The sequence below is a fragment of the Cupressus sempervirens genome, chromosome 8, assembly GCF_028749045.1.
Source record: "Cupressus sempervirens isolate cs-2001-9-10 chromosome 8, ASM2874904v1, whole genome shotgun sequence".
Taxonomy (NCBI): Eukaryota; Viridiplantae; Streptophyta; class Pinopsida; order Cupressales; family Cupressaceae; genus Cupressus; species Cupressus sempervirens.
The window spans coordinates 157434438-157454839 of record NC_143125.1 but is presented as its reverse complement, the minus strand read 5'-3'; the positions used below and the strand labels follow the sequence as shown (position 1 = coordinate 157454839).

The 20402-nt window shown below is 37.0% G+C and overlaps 1 pseudogene; it reads left to right on the top strand.

The window, feature by feature from the left end:
- The first annotated feature begins 1660 nt into the window (after window positions 1-1660).
- LOC149542031 (trans-cinnamate:CoA ligase, peroxisomal pseudogene) lies at window positions 1661-3769 on the top strand (annotated as a pseudogene).
- The last annotated feature ends 16633 nt before the right edge of the window (window positions 3770-20402 follow it).

Here is a 20402-nt window from a genome sequence, read left to right as displayed (position 1 = left end):
TTAACTTGTATAGACTATGTTATATTGTTCCTACACATGGGCTTAATCTAACTCATGGGGACTATGTTGCACTAGTCCTCAACACATTATCTTAGTTTGACTCTATAGACTATGGTGTGTGGCTCCTCTATATCATCTAATGTCACATCAACTTAATCTAGTCATATGAACTATGTTGCACTAGTGCTCAACATCTCCTGGTGATATGCGACCTTCATCTGACTCATGCAAACTAATGTTGTACTAATCCTCCAAGCTATGTTACCAAAACAAACGTAGTGTTATGTGTTGGTTCTTTGCATCACCCATTGATAGTTAGCTTAATCCAATAGATGTTGTGGTGGTCCTCCAGGCAACTCATTGACATATCAGCTCAACCCTATTGACTATGTCAGGCCACCCTTAAACATCACACACTAAGGAAGAAATTAAGCTTGGAAAGATAAGTCAATTTTAACTATTTAACACTTTTAGTCTACCTATGAAACCTTTGTGATGTTTAAGCTGCCTGACCACGCTACACTAGTCCTCCACATACTAACTTAATCTGTTGCATGCCCATGCAAACTATGTTGCCCTAATCCTCCGCACACCAACTTATCATGGAGTCTATTTCGCATTGGTAGTCCACATTAGCCATTGACATGTCAGCTACATCAGCCATTGAGATGACAGCTTAATCTGACTCATGTGGACTATGCTATTATAGTTCTCCACATTACCCAATCACACGTCCTACTCGTGCCCACAAATGTATAAAAACTGAGCAGCAATCCTTGAAACTGTCGGTGGAGCATTAAGGAGTGCGGGGAACTATTTGCATTAAAAGGAGGTCCATGGGAGAGGGGACGTCATTTTGTAGTGAGGGGCCTTTTTGACTCCATCCGCATATTTCTCATCCCCACCGATAAAGATATCTCCTCGTTACTACGCATTCCTGTGAAAGTAACCCAAACACCACCTCTTGTCTCCGAATGACGGCTTCCCACCTCCGTTCCCACCGCCATACTCAGTCACGCGCAACACAATTGGAACAAAACCAAATATTTCCATTATTTACTTCAAGCCAGCGAATTGCTCGTGTTCTCATTGAAGAAACACAAAAATAATCGCATCTTTCCTTTTCCTTGCCGTTTTCCAGTCTCCGATGGAATAAACGCGTGGGCCACAAATAAAACCCTCGTGCTTGACCACATTGCCTTGCTCACTTCCTGCGCTTGACCAGAAGTTTCTCCAATTTAATTGACTGTAGTGACCTCTAAAACACACAGCAAATCAGTTCAACGCTACTGTAGGAGATAATTTCGGCAATAAAAGGAGAGAAGAACCTTGAAACATGTACTATTCCAGTCTAAGCATTTCATGTCCTGCCGTAGCTTTCATGATTCACGTGTTAGTGCTTAGACAACCAGCTAAATTGGCAAATGAACATTTATTTATTTAAGACCAAATGCGGCTGCCCGCCCCCACAAAGAAAAGTTGGCTGGAAAATAAATCGGAGCAAAACAGTGGACCCACCGGTTTTAACCTTTTCCATGTGATCTCATTTACAGTCCCTGGTGCCCCCCTCCCTTCCATTCCTACTGACAATGACCCGCCTTTTCAATCTCCCCTATATAATTCCCCCATCACCACAAACCATTCACCACCACATATTCCTCTTCCCCACCTAGAGAGATCAAGATCCTTCTGTTAATTGGTTAAAGCAGAGATGGAGGACTTGCCGAAATGCCCTGCAAATTTCAGCGCTCTATCCCCTCTTACCTTCTTATCCAGAGCAGCACAAGTGTACGCCAACAGAACGTCTATCATCTATGGTGACGTTCGTTACAATTGGTCTCAAACCATGGATCGCTGCCGTCGCTTGGCGTCCTCTCTGAAGGACCATGTTGCCAGAGGAGACGTTGTATCTGTGGTGGCGCCCAACGTCCCTGCGCTCTTAGAGATGCATTTCGCCGTTCCCATGGCGGGAGCGATCCTCAACACAATCAACACCCGCCTCGACGCTCGCAACGTCGCCCTCATTCTCTCCCATTCCCACGCCAAGCTCTTGTTCGTCGACTACCAATTCCTTCCCCTCGCTGAGCAAGCGCTGACCATGCTGAGCCCCGAAACGAAGCCCGAATTGGTTCTCATTCACGACGACCCGTGTCACAAAACGTTGGGGATGGCGACGTACGAGGACCTGATCAGGCAAGGAGACCCGCGGTTCGAGGCACAGGCGCCGCAAGACGAGTGGGACTCAATTGCCCTAAATTACACCTCCGGAACCACGTCTGATCCGAAGGGAGTCGTTTACAGCCACCGCGGAGCGTATCTCAGCAGCTTGGCGATTCTGCTGCTGTGGCAAATGGGGACGGAGCCGGTTTACCTCTGGACTCTCCCGATGTTCCACTGCAATGGCTGGACTTTCACCTGGGCTCTTGCAGCCCGAGGCGGGACGAGCGTCTGCATCCGCAATACCACTGCGAGTGATATATACTCGGCAATTGCAAACGAGGGAGTAACTCATCTCTGCTGCGCACCGATTGTGTTCAACATCATTCTCAACTCGGAGTCACCGGCGGCGCTGCCACGCCCGGTTCATGTTCTGACCGGCGGCGCGCAGCCGGCCCCGGCGGTTGTCAGGAAAATGGAGGGCATGGGGTTTGTTGTGACTCATGCGTACGGGCTCACCGAAGCCACCGGTCCCGCGTTGGCCTGTGAGTTGAAGACTGAATGGGACGGGCTGGACGAGAGCCGTCGCGGTGCCCTAAAAGGGCGACAAGGAGTTGGCGTGCTGAGTCTTGATAGTGTTGATGTGAAGGATCCCGATACAATGGCCAGCGTTCCCCGGGATGGGAAGAGTGTTGGGGAGATTATGTTAAGAGGTAGCGGGCTCATGAAAGGGTATCTGCATGATCCCAACGCTACTTCACAGGCTTTTTCTGACGGGTGGTTCCACACGGGTGACGTTGGTGTTGTTCATCCAGATGGGTATGTTGAGATTAAGGACCGGTCCAAGGATGTGATTATTTCCGGTGGGGAGAATATCAGTAGTGTTGAAGTTGAGTCTGTTCTGTATACTCATACGTCTGTCATTGAGGCAGCTGTCGTTGCAATGCCTCATTCTTACTGGGGGGAGACGCCTTGTGCATTTGTTAACACAAAGGAGAAGATTAGAGAAGAGGAGATTATCTCCTTCTGTAGGGACAAGCTTCCTCACTATATGGTTCCCAAGGTTGTCAAGTTCATGGAGCTGCCCAAGACGTCCACTGGCAAAATACAGAAGTTTCTCCTCAGAGAATTGGCTAAGAAATTATCTTCCAATTCGAGTAGAAAAGTTAGTAAGGCCAGATCGACCCATCGCCGTACAAGCTCCAATGACCATGGTAGCAATTATGTTCTTGCACGGTCCAGACTCTGAAGGAGGAGGTCCAGTGGGTTTTTGAATTCAGAGGTTTTGTGAGATTATGGTTGTGTTGGTGTGTACAAATACACTGTGTGTTTGCGTGCTTGAGATCCGAAAAGCTGCTCAACTGCAGAGAATACAGCGTTTATAGTGTTTCTAAATAAAACATATATGCTAAGGTATTCTACAGGATACTTGTGAAGAAATATCTATAATATAATGATGGATTTTGGATGTTTGTATGCTTTCTGTCGCCAATGTTTGAACTTTTCAACGAGAGCATGACTGCATGGTCGCGATAAGGATAAGTGGATTCTACTGGAGTCTTTATGATGTGATTAACCACTTTTTAACGGATTCTTGTAGTCACATTTTTCATTTCTTGCAGTGGCGTTTTTAATTATAGTTGTGGGATATCTGAATTTTAGTTTATAAAGTTTGAATCTGGTTCCCGTTTATAGATCGTAGCGTCTGTAAAATGGAAATTTGCATTAGAAATCTAAAATGATCGTTTTTATGAATTACGAATCTTTTAATTGCTAGTTTTGCCCAAGTAAGCTCTAGTAAATAATTATGGAAGACTAGGTGTTTCTAATTAAAATGGCAGCGAGAGAGTGTTGAATTCGAAGATAAAAAATCACACAAGAGCATCACAGGCTGAAGTAGAAACAGCCATCATTATTCAGCAAAGTATTTAAACTAAGATACTTAATACTACTAGTAGTACTATAGAAGATTCTGGAAGGTGGCAACATTCCTCTGGGGTTTTAATCTGGTTTCCTTGTTGTGGGTTGGTGTGTTTGAAACTAGAGCAGTTTCCCCTTAGTTTTCTATGAATAGAATCTTTTCTTGGAATGTTAAAGGAATGAACAATCACGTTAAGCAATAAATGTTGAAGTGCTCCTTACTTGAATCCAGAGTTGAAATGGTTCTCATCCAAGACACAAAGATGAGTAAAGATAATTTGGACAAGGTGATGTCACACATTTGGTCGAGTTCCTCTTGGGTCTCACACAAGTCTAATGGTGCTTCTAGAGGGATGATAGTTGCATGGAATATGAACAAAATTATAAGTACTCTTTTATCCTACAATGAGAACTCCATTATTTTAGCTTGTCATGATATTATTAATAGATGGTACTAGAATATGGTTAACATCTATGCTTAAAACTCAAGAGGACAAACAAAACAACAATGGGAGTTCATTGAAAATCTGATGAGAAATAATAAGAATGCTAGTTGGATGATAGTCGAATATTTTAACACTACTCTCCATCCTTTAAAGAATTTGGCTAGCTCTGAAGACTTCTCTGTTAGTATGGCAGACTTGGGTGGTTTCTTCCAATCTACTAAGTTGATGAATCTAGACCTTAAAGGGGAAAAGTTTACTTGGTCCAATAGGAAACAATGGAGAATTATTATCCAGGTTAGATTGGGCAAGTTTTCTCTTTCTTCTAACTAGAGTAATATTGATGACTTCACCTTGAAAGTCAAATCCCAAAAGGGGTCAAACCATAGTGCTATCCTCCTTGAATAAAAAGGAGGAAAAATAATCACTGGCCCTTTTAGATTTGAAATTATGTGGCAAAACAATGGAAAATTAAGAGACTTGATAGATGAATGGTGGTAAACTAAAGCTAAGTCTTCTCCTTTGATTAATTTAACATTAAGCTAGGAGTGATTAGGGACAAGGTTAAGAAATGGAACAAAGTGTCCTTTGGTAGTATCTTTGATAAGAAAAAATATTTAGAAGGTAATCTAGTTGTTTCTTAGAAGAAAGTGGAAGATAATCTGAATGATTAGGACTACCAAATATTGGAAAGATCTTATAGGGACCAATGGCTCCCCATCTCTTCTTAGGAAGAAACCTATTGGAAACAAAAATCTAAGATCTAATGCCTCAAAGAAGGTAACAAGAATTCTAGATTCTCCCATCTTACTACTCTAAAATACAAAAGTATAAATAGAATCAGATCTCTATAAGTTGCCAATGATATGGTGGTCTTGGAGGAAGATGAAATTAACACTAAAGCTATAAACTATTTTTAGTCAAAGGGGAGCTATTGATTATGGAGTTGATGACACTTTTGACCTATTAGGATACATTCCTATGCCTGTCTCCCCAAAGAACAATGCTACTATGGCTAAAACTATTGACACGGAAGAAGTTAGATGCACTACCTTTTCCTTCAGACATTTCAAACCACCAGGTCCTGATGGGTTCCCCACCCCCAGTGTTCTTTTAGGAATATTGGGATATTGTAGGAGATGATGTTTTCAAAGTATTTTTTCGCTTCTTTAGGATAGTAATAATGGCGAATAAAACTAATCAAACCTACATTGTGCTCATTCCTAAAAGAAACTCACCCCATTTGTATGAAATACTTTCTTCCTAACAGTCTCTCCAATACTACTTATAAAATTATAGTCAAAGTTTGAGTGAACAAAATAAAGTAGATCGTGGAGAAAAATATCTTTAAAAATAAAAAAGGCTTTATTTCTAGAAAGAATATTTAGGATGCACTCATTTCTACTCATGAGATATTGCATTCTATGAATGTCAATGACAAACTAGCCATGGTTATCAAGCTCTATATTTCTAAATCCTATGATCAGGTGAAATGGTATTTCCTTGAAAAAGTGCTAACTAAATTTGGTTTTCTTAGAAAATTCGTCAAGATGATTATGAACTATGTTACCTCTACATCTTTTATTGTTCTTGTCAATGGTGCTCAAGATGATTATGAAATGTGTTACCTCTATGTCTTTTGTTGTTCTTGTCAATGGTGCTCCCTCAAGGTTTTCTACTACAAGTATTTACCTTAAGAAAGGAAACCCTATGTCCCTATCTATTTATTATTGTGGCAGATGTCCTAAGTAGGAACCTAAACAAACTCAAGATCTCAAACTCTATTCCTAGAGTTAATGTTGCCTCTAACATTCTGCCCTCTACTCATGAACAATTTGTGGATGATACTTTCCTTTTTGGAGAAGCAATCTTATGTTAAGAAAATCCTTGGAAGTCCCATTTAGCTAACTATGCCAAATTATCTGGTAAATTTATATCAACTTTCATAAGAGTAAGCTTTTCTTTTCCAATATCCCACAAGACATTCAAAGAAAAATCTTTGCTATGCTAGAATGAGAAATCTAATGTTTACTGAATATGTATCTTAGCCTAGTCTTCTCATTGAAGAAACCTAGTCTCTTATACTGAAATGGTGTCATTAAGAAATTCTAAAAGAATTTGGCCAGATGGAAAGGAAAGATATTAGGTTTTGGGGGTAAGATTGTTCTCCTTAAAGCTTGCCTCCAAAGCACCCTAGTGTAACTAATGTCCTTTTCCTTAATGCCTACAAAGGTGGTAGATTACCTAGAGAAAATTCAAATAAACTACCCATAGTTTGGAGTGGAGGAAAAGAGAAAAATGCCCCATTGTCAACTAGAATCAAGTGTGTAAATCCAAGGAGAATTGAGGCCATGGTATAAGGAATTTTAAAAGTATGAACAAAGCTTTGGTCTCTAAATTGGGTTGGTTGACCTTAGAAAGAGATAAAGATTGGTCTAAAACATTAAGTGACAAATACTTATCTTATCAGCCTTCTTGTTTATACCTCAGTAAGACCAACACTAATGGCAACTTTGTCCTCTAGAAAAACATATTGAGAACCAAAGGCTTGATGAGAAGAGGAAGTACAATGAAAATAGGAAATAGTAGAAGAAGCTTATTTCGGGAAGAAATATGGAATGATGAGGTTCCCATGAAAGAGGCGGTTGATAACCAAGGACTAATGGACTAGTTGAGGGTGAATGTGGGTGAGAAGGTGGAAAACTACCTAGAATGGGTAAATGGTAATGCAAGATGGAAGAACTTAGTCAGATTGTGGCAAGTCCAAAGAGATGCCAAAAGAATTAGGAATATTAGTAAGGAAGCAGTCACATATCTTATAGATAGGCTTCTAACCATAGTCTCTTTAACTAATTCCAAGAACATAAATCTATCTAGAGATATAATAGCAACAACCTATTCTCAGTTAGCTCTTCCTATTAGGTGTAAGAAGAAAATCTTGTGGGAGATAAATTTTGGAAGATCATTTCAATTCATAATTTATAGCCTAAAATAAATTGCTTCTAGTGGGTAGCAACTCACAGAAAAATTATTATGCTTGAAAATCTATCTAAATGTGGTCTAAAGCTAGCTAATAGATGTGGTCTATGTGAGAAGGATACTAAGTCTATCAATCATTTACTGTTACATTGCTCTTTCACAATGGAGATTTGGAATCTGGTGCTCAAGGATTGTCACCTATCCATGGTGTTCCCTAAAAATATTAATGATCTAATGAATCAATGGATGTTTTCTCTGTTCTCTCACCCTATCTCTATTAATACTTGTGAATTAATTTTTCTTGTTCTCAAGTGGTGTGTTTGGAAAGAAAGAAATAACACAATCGTTAGAGACAAAAAGAAGGATGTTTCCTCCACTTTCTATATCATCAAAAATATCACCAAATAGACTATAAATTGTGTTTACTTTCCAAGAGCCTCAAGTTACCTAATATGCTAGACCCAAGGCTAAAACAAAATTGGAACATTAATAAAATTTTGATAGATATTAATTGGCAGAAGATATGGAAAAGGAAAAAGTTCTACTAGATCCCACTTTAAAGGAGATGGATGAAATGTAATGTGGATGTTTGTTCTAGAGGTAATCCTGGTGTTGCTAGAGGTGGAGGAATTATTAGAGATTGGAAAGGTTAAATGATCCTTGGCTTTGAAAAGTTGTTGGGAATAAGGTCTAACATCTATGCTGGGGCTATTGCAATGTAGTTTGGCATCAAAATTCTACAGGACTTAGAAATTGATAATGTTGAGTTAGAAGGGGACTCAAAGATAATTATTGATTTATGAAATAAAATTTAGTGTGCTTGGAGAATTTCCCTGATAATAAATGATTGTTGAAGATGACTCTTATCCTTTTAAAATTTATTATCAAACATGCTCCTAGAGGAGGGAATAAAGTTGCTGACTATTTGGCCACATAGGGATTAAACTATAGGAGTGGAAGATGGTGACTCAAATGGAGTGCATGCAAGATTTAAGTTTATTTTTTTAAAAAGATAATTAAAAATATCATGGCATGGAAGATGAATACTAAAGGTGATAAGTGGATTCTTAAGTTGCCAAGTCATCAATGTTCATTTTCTAAGAGTATTAAAAGATATAATCTGAATGGGCCTTTGTTTAGTGTCAAGCTCAATAAATGCATTAATAATGCTTTTAATCCCATAAAGCCAAAAAGTTACTTCCCATATTGTTTCTTTAATCAAGATTTGTTGTACAAATTGTTAACTTCATAATGGTTTTTGACACTTGAGTGCCAATACACTTACCTACTTTCTATATTGGAGCCGAGTACACCATGAATGCCGAGCCACAACATGAACTGAGTTAGGAAAGACTTCAGGTACCGAGTGATCTTCATGTGCCGAGTAGTTTTTAGATGCCAAGTGAAGATCAGGTGCCGAGTAAAGTTCAAGTGCCGAATGACTTTAAGTGCCGAGCAGAATAAAGTGTCGAGTGATATTCAAGTGCTAAGTCATAGATGATGCCGAGTAATACAGAAATAAAATAAGTGCCATGTAAGCCAATTTTTTTTAGGTGCCAAGTTATCCAAGAAATAGCATGTGTCGAGCATCAATAATGCTTTAGGAGCCGAGTAACTCAGAATATCAGCATAAGAGTTTGTAATTGCACAAACTATGATGCAAATAGTTTTTGTAGCCGACATAAGGTAAATCTCAAAGGATTAAATGATAAGATCAAATCTTTTATCTTTCCTATGCAATCTACATGCAGGCAATAAGAAAAATGATGAAGGCATGCAACCAATGGAAGAAGTGCAAACAATGAGCGGAAAATAGAGATTGAATATGGATCGAAGATCCATACCTAACCATAAATCCTCAAATGTCTTTATAAGGAAGATAAAATTTCATTGTTAAAAATATGAGCAGATATACAAGGGTGTATAAGGAAATCTAATTTCAGAACAAGGGTTATAAGATCACAAAGGATCAAGATCAAAGAAAGCAAAACAAGTGCCTGCATTCAGCAATCAAGGATTGTAATCTATTAGGTTCATTGTACCTAATAATTTCTAGCAATTGTATTAGAATGAAAATCCTATGGTGATAGGTTAGCTTAACAGCTATTTCGTAGATCCTTTAAATAGGTGATTAAATCCTTTAACAGGGTGACACTTCATGTAAAGTGTTTGTAAATCCTCTAACCAAGTCACTATTGACATAGTGTAAAGCCTTTAACAGGGCATGCCTTTAACAAGGCGGACCATCATAAGTGGTTGAACAATATTGCTGCAGTAATTTTTGTGGGTATCATCCCCACCCCAGTTTTTACCTTCTTATTCCTAGAGGGTTTCTGGGTTACCAAATTCCAGTGTTATGTGTTGTTGATGTATGTCTTAGTTTCATGTTTACTTGATGTATTTACATGCATGCAATTTACTTCCACCTAAAAGTTTTATTGGTTAAAAGTGTGATGCTTCTGATTCACCCCACCCCCCTCTCATAAGTATTCTTCCTATTTGAATATTCCAACAATTGGTATCAGAGCATCCAGGTTCTCACAAGGAAAAGTTTGACAGCTTGGAGAAAAAGATCTAAAGATGGAAGTTTTCAAACTTGGAAAGATCATTGAAAACCAGGTGATTGATGTGCATCTCGCTCTACAAAAAGTAGAAGAAGCAAGAGTGGAATTAAGAAAATCTTTAAAGAGAAGAAAGGAGATAGCCATAGCTGAAAATGATATACACTACAAGGAGGTTGATACCACACAAGTGTTTGCCAATGGAGACACTAAAGAATTTCATGCAGCAATAGCAGAACTAATGGAGAAAAACAAAGTTCAAGCAGAGGAGATAAGATCTCTCAAGATGGAACATGAATCATAGGCCATAATGATATGTGAAATTACTAAACAAAAGAAAAGAGCAGTTGAGGATAAAGTCATGATGGAAAATGACAAAAGAAATCTTGCAAAAAGACTTGAAGAAAAATGTATTGAATTGACAAGGATCTCAAACATGCAGATGGATACACTTGCCCAAATGATGAACCTTCATCATGAACTTAATGTGAAAGATATTGAGATCTCTACTTTGAAGATGCAGAATGAACAAATAAAGAATGAATTGAACAGAGAAAAAAGAGGTAGTAGAGAATCTCAACAAGTCAAGCGAAGCCATCAAGTATTTTGAACAATTGATGAAATTCCCAAGATCCGCCCATGATACATCAGGACTTGGATACAACAGCACTGAAGCTAGAGAATCATCAAAGAGTGCTAAACAAAGAAGTGACAAAGATAAGGATTCAAAACCCACTTGTCATTACTTCAATAAGAAGGGGCATACAACTAATGTTTGCAGGAGTAGAAGATTCAATCAATCAAACACACCCAAGAGTAAGAACTTCTATCACAAGTGTAACATGCAAGGACATATGACACAAGATTGTAGATCCAATGTCACAAGGACTCAGAGATTTGATGGACATTGTTATAATTGCAAAAAGTATGGACATAGGGCATCTGAATGCAGATCAAAGCCTATGTGGACATCAAATCAACCAGCAAAATCAAAAGGGAATGGAAGTCATTATCATTGGGATTACAACACTAGGTATAGCTGTCATTATTGTCAAGAATATGGACATATGCCCCAGAACTGCATAAGAACACATTTCAAATGGAACTACAAGAGATGGTTGAACCAAACCACATGTTTTAGTTGTCTGAAAATTAGTCATACCAGCAGAAACTGTCCTACAAGGTCAAAGGCACCCAAGACTGAAGAAAATAAGGGCAAAGAAAAGATTGATGTTGAAAATATAAGAGGGCAAATGAATAAAACTTGGAAAAAGAAAGATGAGTGCAACACATCAAGTGGAGGGATCACTTCATCTAATGGGTCAAGTGATCACACTTCATCAAACTAAGCATTAGAAGTATATGGGACTGATATACAAAGCTATATCACACATCAGTCCCAAGACAAAGAAGCTATGCAAAGTGTAAATCTGCATGAGACAAGATGTCAAGGCAAAATCTAAATGATGTTGCCAAGTTATCTTTGGATGTCGAGTTAAACTCCAACACATGCCGAGCTCCTAATAGCGACCAAGTTGATAACTGATGTCGAGTTAGTTAAAAAAAAAATTTAGAAGCCGAGTTGGCAGTTGAGCATTTAATGCAATGAAAATAGGGTATATTATCGTGATTTTAATCAGTTTTACTCATCGCAATCAAGAAGCAAAGAAGAGAAAAAGAGCAGAGCAACTTCACAGCAAAGAATCCAACATTTCAAGTAGATTGCAACCTCTCCCAATGTGTTTTCATCGATCTTGAGGTATTTTTCATTTGTGTCGAGCTACACAGTTTTATATTTCGTAAAAAGGAAACCCTAGTTTTCATAAATGGCATCAAGTTCCAAGAAAATTGAGGACAAAGAGTCATTTGAAGTTTAGTTAGTGTCCAATGAGGTCAAGCAACCTGATTTTTGTCTCATACCTAAAGTTGCATACAAAAATGACCCAGTCGGAGCTCTCTCCCAAATACCCCCAAAAGTTGTAATGGTTCAAGACATTAGGAAATGCTACAATTGTAAGATAGCTGCCCTAGGAGATATGGAAATCAGGCAAGCCTATGAGAAATTGTGCGTAGATGGAGTCTTAAGAGATGAATTCAAAATTGTTGAAAGAAAGAGTTTGACCCGATTTTTGAGCTTTCCCACCGTATTCAAGATAGAATGGGTTAGACTTGTGCTGAGCAGAATTCATGGTGGTAGTCTGTGGTTAGAAGATATTCCAATCAAATTAACCAAAGAAATCATACATAGAGTAACAGGGTACCCAACCCTAGATTGGTTCAAAACCTTGAGAAGTGAATCGAAGGAGGTTATTGAAAAGAACACTAGTGCTCAGTGGAATAAGAGAGGAATGATAATTCACACCATACAGGATCCTCTAGTTGAATTTTTTGTTAGAGCCATCGCCCATAAGTTTTACCAATCTAATAGACTCAACAGTGTACCATGTATTGCAGTAGATGTAGGCTACAAATTGGTGAAAAAGGATCATACTTATGATCTTGTAGAACTAAAACTACAACAGATTAATGAAAACCTAGCTACCATAAGAAGGACAAAGGGCACTCAATGCAAATTTGGAGCAATTCTAGTTTGTATATTCTTCTATGTTCAAAATGAGTTTCCCTCTTTTGGCAAAGTGACATGGAGGAATGATAGAACAATCATTGCCCAAATCAATGAATATATAGAACAAATGGGAGAAAATTTTGATACCCTGATGACAAGTTATTTCAAAGATTTTAAGAAATCCATGAAACAAAGGGTGAGGATACTAGTTACTTTAGTAGAATAACATGTTAATGATATATGTTTCTTGGTTGATATTGACTTCACATACATCCAAGCAGCAATTCCAAGAGTGAGATGGCTAAGGCCATTTGGATATGAAATCAATGTTGATGAGGCATCTACAGCAATAACTGCATTATTGGCAGAAGAAACAGATAAAATTGCTCCACATTTTGGCACTTATGATGTAGTAAGGTCAAAAATAAACATGAAATTAAAGACTGCTTCCACATTAAAGAAGAAAGACAAATTGTTAAAGAAGATTAAGAAGAAATTTGGTGAGGAAATTGAGGCTAAAGCAGAAGAAGAAAAAGATGACAATGATGATGAAGATAAGCAAGAACAAGGCCCAATAGAATTAACTCAAGGACTAGGTGAAGACAAGGAGGAAGGTGTAGAAGACAAAGAAGCCAAAGAAGCACCAACTGAAGCTAAGTCAAAGAAAAGAAAGGCAACAGAACAGCCTCCATCTCAACAAAAACCAAAGAAATCTGCGATGCCATCACCTCAAAAGCCTACAACACAAGCTACAACAAGGGCCTCCACTCAAAAGGCTAAAGAGGAAGTTACAAAGAAGAAACAAATCAAGGAAACACAGGAAGAGCCAAGGAAAATAAGAAGATATGTGGCTCAACCTGATACTAATGAAGAAGATCAATTTGAAAAGGTAATCCATTCTTCAGTTGATATTTTATGTAAAAAGATTGGAAATGGTGATTTAAGAAACTTAAATAAAGTTGATTTTAATAAGTTTACCAAAGAAGAACAGAATAGGATAGAAGAAATAGTCTATGGAATGATGGCACAGTTCAAGTACACTCCACTTGAACTAGATGGACAATTGCCAAAAGAACTGTCTAAAATTGTAGAAGACAAATGGCATTTTTGTTTGAAAATGGAGAAGGAGATGAGGGAATCAACTCTAGCAAGCATATTGCTGGATTTGACTAAGGAACAAGTAAAGAAAGTAGTCAAAAGGCATAATAATAGGTTTACACCTAAATACAGGGCATTCTTCATACTCAAAAACAAGATGGAAGAAATTGTTCAAAGAATAATGAAATCATGGAAAAACTTGTACAAGAAGATTGAAGATTTTCTTGAAGAAGAATACAAGGAAGAAGCTGTTGCTCCACTAGAAGAGAGGAGAAAAAGGAGAGAAGAGAAGACAATAGTAGAGAAGGGAGAAGAAGAAAAGAAAGTAGAAGAAGAAAAGAAGATAGAAGAAGAGAAGAAGGAAGAAGAAAAGAAAGATGGAGAGGAGGAAGAGACACAAAAACAAGATATAACGGCAACAGCTGAGCAAGAGCAGCAACCAAATCAGAGTGTGCAAGACACACAATTGCCACCCTCTAGCCCTCCTCAAGTATCCATCACACGTACAGAAACTGTAACTATTATTGATGTTCCTGATACTTCTGGTCAGAATATCAATCCATTAACTACAGAAGATCTCAAAAGAATCCTTGACCAATCTACACAACAAGCAATATTATGTGCAGATCCAGTATTGGTCAGTATGGATGAATTGCAAAAACTAGTAGAAAGCACAGTTAAAGATAAGGTGAATCCACAAGAACCACCTTCCATCATCTCTACAGCTACTAGTAGGCAACTTCAAATGCCAAAAAATATCTCAACAGGCATAGTTGATACTATAATACAGAAGCCGAGTGCAACTGTAGAAAAAGAAACAAAACAAACAGGACAGACTATTACATTTGATCCTACAGCACAAACATAAGGTGCACTTCCTAAGATTACCATAATTGATCAAGATAGAAGACATTAGGAGGAGGAAATAGTGGAAACCCCTAAAGAGTAGGAGGCAATACAAACATTGATAAATTTGCCTACCTCAGGAACTCCTTCACACCAGCCATTGCAAATATCTATACCAACATCTAGTACTACAAAAGTTGCAAGGGTACTTCACTATGGAGACCCCGAATTAGATGAGGAGATAGTCATACCAGGCTATGACTCAAAAACTATAATCATTCATCAAATAAATGAGGTGCAGGAAGCACTGAATAGGAGAAAAAGATAAGAGATACTCAAGAAGGAGTATAAACAAAAGCAAACACTACTTGAGATTAAGGACATCTTTATGGATGCCTTCAATTTGCAATCACCAGATGAGTCAAAGCATATCATAGAGCAATTGACAGATATTGTTGACCAGGTGACAAATGGAGACCAAGAGACAAATGCAAAACTTATGGAATGGTCTGAAAGAAAATTCCAGGGAAAAGTAAATGAGAAAATATCAAGTCAAATTGCACTTTCCCAGGTTGAATTGGCAAAGCTAATTAACAAAGTGAAAAAGGTACTTGAGAATATATTCTCATTGTACAAAAAGTTGTGTGACTTTTCATACTTCACACAGGAGACTAGCCAAAAGACAATGAGCTTGGAAAGAAATTTAAATATTTCTAGCATGCAGCTATCTAAAGATCCAGCTCAAAGTGAGAAGCATTTTACCTAGACACTTCACACTCAAAAATAAATAGTTGTGTTAACAGTAGAAGAGGCCAATATCAAGGAAAAATTGATACAACTCCAGTCCTCCATTACCCCACATTTAGAAATACTCCATAAAGAGCAAGTCTATGCTGAAACTATTCTCAAGAAAGACCCTAATCTTTCTACATCAGATGGACTTATTTATCTTGCTGCAGAGACTGCCATCCAGCATAAGTCACTAGAAATTGCTTTAAACAATTGGGATGCAGCTCTCAGGATGATTATGGAGGTAAACAACACATTTTTGGCTAAATATGGTCTTAACCCTTAAACATTCTTTGACATAAGTGTTAAAAAGGGGGAGAAGAAAAAGAGATATAATAGGGGGAGATACAGATATCATGAAGATGAATTAATGGGGGAGAAAAGATAAAAGTAGGAGCATGATATATAGATAATGGCACAATCAACTCAAGGGGAGTTACAAAATTTTTGAGGCATATATTGTAAGTTACAAATTTTGATCAAGTTTATAAAAGTAGGAGCATGATATACAAATAATGGCACAATCAACTCAGGGGGAGTTACAAAATTTTTGAGGTATATATTGTAAGTTACAAATTTTGATCAAGTTTTCTTTAAACTTTGTATATACCAAATAGATTAATAAATGTACTCATAAGGTCAGTTAAGTGTTTTTGTCACTCATGTCAAAGGGGGAGATTGTTAACTTCATAATGGTTTTTGACACTTGAGTGCCAATACACTTACCTACTTTCTATATTGGAGCTAAGTACACCATGAATGTCGAGCCATAACATGAGCCGAGTTAGGAAAGACTTTAGGTGTCGAGTGATCTTCATGTGCTGAGTAGTTTTCAGATGCCGAGTGAAGATCAAGTGCCGAGTAAAGTTCAAGTGTCGAATGACTTTAAGTGCTGAGCAGAATAAAGTGCCAACTGATATTCAAGTGTCGAGTCATAGATGATGCCAAGTAATATAGAAATAAAACAAGTGTCGTGTAAGCCAGTTTTGTTTAAGTGCCAAGTTATCCAAGAAACAACATGTGTCGAGCATCAGTAATGCTTCAAGAGCCAAGTAACTCAGAATATCAACATAAGAGTTTGTAATTGCACAAACTATGATGCAAACAATTTTTGTAGCCGACATAAGGTAAATCTCAAAGGATTAAATGATAAGATCAAATCTTTTATCTTTCCTATGCAATCTACATGAAACCAATAAGAAAAATGATGAAGGCATGCAACCAATGGAAGAAGTGCAAACAATGAGCGAAAAATAGAGATTGAATATGGATCGAAGATCCATACCTAACCCTAAATCCTCAAATGTCTTTATAAGGAAGACAAAATTTCATTGTAAAAAATACCAGTGGATATACAAGGGTGTATAAGGAAATCTACTTTTAGAACAAGGGTTATCAGATCACAAAGGATCAAGATCGGAGAAAGCAGAACAAGTGCCTACATTCAGCAATCAAGGATTGTAATCTATCAGGTTCATTGTACCTAATACTTTTTAGCAATTGTATTAGAATGAAAATCCTATGGTGATAGGCTAGCTTAACAGCTATTTCGTAGATCCTTTAAATAGGTGATTAAATCCTTTAACAGGGTGACACTTCATATAAAGTGTTTGTAAATCCTCTAACCATGTCACTATTGACACAGTGTAAAGCCTTTAACAGGGTAGACCATCATAAGTGGTTGAGAAATATTGTTGTAGTAATTTTTGTGGGTATCATCCCCACCCTAGTTTTTACCTTCTTATTCCTGGAGGGATTTTGGGTTACCAAATTCCAGTGTTATGTGTTGTTGATGTATGTCTTAGTTTCATGTTTACTTGATGTATTTACATGCATGCAATTTACTTCCACCTAAAAGTTTTATTGGTTAAAAGTGTGATACTTCTGATTCCCCCCCCCCCCCTCTCATAAGTATTCTTCCTATTTGAATATTTCAACACAAATCCTACCCCAAATCTTCACCTGTCATTTCCCAAGGCAGTTTATAATATCGATGTCATGTATTTATGGAGATAGGTTGAAAAGTTCTCTACTCAATGAAGGATATATGTATGACATGTCATCATGATTTATTAAATTTTTCACATCCATGGTAGGGGTCAGTGCAAGAAGTTGGGTCTCACTTTTGGCCAAAAAGTGGAAGTGTTTTTCCTATTTTTGAAATATTTTGTCAATTGATGCCAAAATTTGAGCCATTTAGAGATTAAATATAAAAACAACTTCAGAAATAAAAATTGTAGTGCCTAGAATCTTCTTTTTGAATATGTAATTTATTTGTATACCCATATGATAGATTTTTTTTTGGTATGGATCTTTAAAAACCACTTTTTCAAAATGCCTATTTCATGACCATACCATACTCATGTACGAACACCATAATTTGACACACTAAATAAATTTTTGTGAATCCTTTTAAATGAAGTTACCTGACACACCAAAGATTGATGAGAATATTTTTCTTGAATTTTTTAATGAATATTTTTTTATTAATTTTTAATTGGCTATAAAGGTAGATTTTAAAACCTCTCATGTATGGACACCAAAATTTGATCAAAATTTCACTTTTTTCAATTTATTACTTTTAACTTCAAAAGAATTAAATGTTGATTGATAAAATATAAATTAATTTTAGAAAAAATATAAAATAAAAATGTTATTAAAGCTTTAGTGAACATCATTATTTTACATTTAGGTACCACCTTTGATTAAAAAATATGCAAAAATAGTAAATAAAATCATAACAATATAAAATTTATATTTCTGAAATTAGGATAGTGAGCTCTAATGGGTTTTTGTTTCTTAAGAAAATTTGATCAAGAAGACCCTCTAAAAATTATGGCAAGGCATGAATTTGTCAATTTAATGCCTTAGCCAAATCTTGAGAGGCCAAGGCATAGGCTTGGTCTCACCAAGCCTGTCCCAAACCAAAATCTGAGGCAAGAAAAAAAAATCCCGCCTCATGTTGTAAGAAACTGGCACTTGTTATTTGAAATTCAAAAAATGGTTACCCATTTTGGAAAATTAAAAGTGGCATGCAAAATCCCCCCAAAACTAAAAAAATGGGTACTCATTTCTAAAAAATTCAAACTTTTAATTTTTTGAGAAACGGGTACCTATTTTTTGAAAATAAAAAATGAGTACCCAATTTTTTAAAAAGTGGGTGCCCATTTTTTAAATTTAGGGTCAAGTACCCGAGTTGAAAATGGGTGCCCATTTTTTAAAATCGAGTACCTGTTTCTAAGAGGTCTCATTCCATGGATTTGACTTCTGCAAAATTGCAACACAACTTTGTGCATTCACTTGTAGAAAAGTCCCAACTATGTGAAGAAGTACCACACAAGGATTGAGAGTAAGATTTGTGACAAGATTTTAGACCAATCAACTCCTACAGTTTATCTTTTGCATCACCCTTATTTGGAAATAGAATTTCCTTTTATGCCCTCTAAGTTCCTCTATAATATCCATGATCTTTAGTTATCAAAGGAATTTTTTATAATGAGTGATATTGCAAAGAAAAGTATTGTCGATCTGAACTTGCTCATAACTCCAAGCAATTTTTTGAGAAGGAGAACACCATGGGAGGCCCACTAAAACATCTTGTACCCAGAAACTATAAAGAGATGGAAAAGAATAAGTAATTTTGGGGATATTTTGTTAAGGAGGGTCAACATTTTTATATCCACGTGATGAAAGGCCACAACACTACTCTCTCCACTTAGTTTGCTAATTCCTAGAACAAAGGACTAGTGGAGATTGACAATATCAAATTTGTAGTGATATCAAAACTGATTGGAGAAGTGATGAGATGGAATGTATTGGCATTAAAGTGGAAGGAAAAGGTACATTTGATGACAATAAATTTATGGATAAGTTCTTTGAAGGAACAAAAGAACCTATGCATGTTAGTTATGGAAATGGGTATGATAGGCTCTCTCTCCCTAGCCCTTTTGGTCTCATTTGCTACTGGTTAATCAATTATTTTACTCTCAAAGGTCATTACATGACCTATCATGGCTATCATTTTCCACTTCTTATTATTCTTAGACATGGGCAAAAAGTTAACATTTTGTTCTTCCTATTTAACTCTCTAGCCAATAGGATTGTCCTGGGAGAAAAATCTCCTATTCACCAAGGGCTCATTTTTGTCCTTTATCACCATGTTTGTGTTCACCACTTGGGATTTGGTAGATGTCTCTCATCCATTGATAATGTGACAACCCCTAGAGCTCCTAATTCCTCAGTGGTTATTGAAAAAATATGTGTTGATAAGCCCCAAATGGAGTCACCTCAAATTTAGGATAACCCTCATCTCACTAAATCTAAGATAAAAATAATATATTTGGAATAGTCTCTCTTGATTGAGCCCCCAAGTAGTGGAAAAATGCTTCCGCAATATCAAGCCCTACTAGCACCCCTAAAAAAGGGAAAAAAATGGTAGAAGAAATTATTAATATTGATAATACTGAAGGGGAGGTAAATTATTCTAATGAGGAGGAGGAGAGAGATATGGACTTCAAAAGGAAAAAGGGGAACTTTATCTCTAAAGAGAGAAGATCCATGAGGTTGAAAAATAAATAAAGGAAGAGTTATAAGGAACAAAGCAAGGAGGACTCTCGTAATTCCCAAATTGAGGACAAGGTGGAAGATACATAAGTGGATGAAACGCATGAGAAAGTTGGATTTTTCTCCTCTAATGAAGCTAATTTTGATGCAAAAGAAGAAGAAACTAAAGATGAAACTCACTTTCCTTAATATAAGAAAGTTGTGGTGGACTTAGGCATTATTGAAGATGAAGGGATTAATATTTGTGAAAAAACTAAGGTTGGAGAAATGATGAAATCCCTTTCTAATATCCCAAGGAATATGGGAGACTTCAAGGACTATGATAATAAGATTGATGAAATAAATGAGAAAATTGAAAAGCTTAATAAATAGTTTGAAGCTGCAGTTACTAGTCTTGAATTGGGGGTGGTTGTTTCCTCCATTTGACATTGATCTTGGTTTAGTTTCTTGATATTGAGTACATTGATCATAAGATGAATA